The following is a 1,254-nucleotide window of genomic DNA, read 5'->3' as shown; positions in this document are numbered from 1 at the left end:
GAACTGAAAGGCTCTGTGTTTGGTGGGGGAGAGGTGGGGACATAGACACAAAGCAAAGGTCTTAGGGTGGGGGGTGGGGGCAGCAGAACAGAAGAAATATGGTTTTTCTGTCCTTTTTTTTAATTCCCTTATTGAAGAGTGAGGAACTTGACCCAGCTACTTTGAGTTGCCATGGGAACCCAGATCTCCTCTCTCTCTCTGTCTCTCTCTTTCTCTCCTCTCTTTTTCTTTCCCTCTTCCCCAGCTTGTGTCACCCTAGCTTAGTGCAATGACTGAAATTAGATCTCAATTCTTGGAGACTTTAATGACTCATATAAAAGATAATGGGTGAAGGAAAGTAAAAAGTTCTGATTGAAGTTGGGCAGGGAACTACATGTGGGTCAGTACATCTTGACATTTCCACTACATTTTCCTTAGTATTGGGGTCAAAGCTGCCTTGATCTCTTCCATCTGAGTGCATATCCAAAGCACGATGGTAGGGTACAACCTTGGCTTGTCTCTAATTGATATTTTCTCATTCTCTCCACTTTAACTCAAATCTTATGCCATTTGTACCTAACTATTCACACTATCAGCAGCAGAAATGCCCTACTTCTAAGATTCTTTTTTTTAAAACTAACTTGACATAACCACTCTGTCTCATATCTTTCCTTCCTAGATTAAGCCTTGTTTCCACATCTGCACATGTCATGGCAATTTTCCCAGTGAGCTCAAAGTACTGCAGCAATGTAGTGACTGATCTAGATGGGAATCTATAGGTGGTAGAAAATAGAGCAGAAACTTATCCTTGAGAGAAGCAAGTGGTGCTGTTCAATGGAAGATGGTTCCAGGTTTGGTTTTACAAACCAGCCCTGTTATATTTATATTCCCCCAAGTTAGAGAAGACTGGCTTTTCATTTGTTTGGGAGATTGATTTTGTTACTATTCCTCAAGGAAGAATCTTTTTTTTTCACCTTAATTTATGTTGAATGTATTACAATAGAAGGATTATGACCTCTGCCTAAATTAATATTTGGTTTATATGGAGTAATTTTCATCATTTGGGGTAGGATACAAAGAAAGCATATACGTCATTGGATTGTTTCCTTTTGAAGGGAAAGGAAAAGGGGACGCACACCAAATTGCTAGAAATGTAATAAAAAGGCAAAGAAAAAACTGTCTCTTTCTATCCTCCACTTTGCCATCCCTATAGGCAAGATTCCTGATTTGAAGTTTTAAGGAATAAGGTGAAAAAATATTTAACATTTATGATTT

This window comes from Sarcophilus harrisii, chromosome 2 (genome assembly GCF_902635505.1).
Source record: "Sarcophilus harrisii chromosome 2, mSarHar1.11, whole genome shotgun sequence".
NCBI lineage: Eukaryota > Metazoa > Chordata > Mammalia > Dasyuromorphia > Dasyuridae > Sarcophilus > Sarcophilus harrisii.
Note: the sequence above shows the minus strand (reverse complement) of the source record.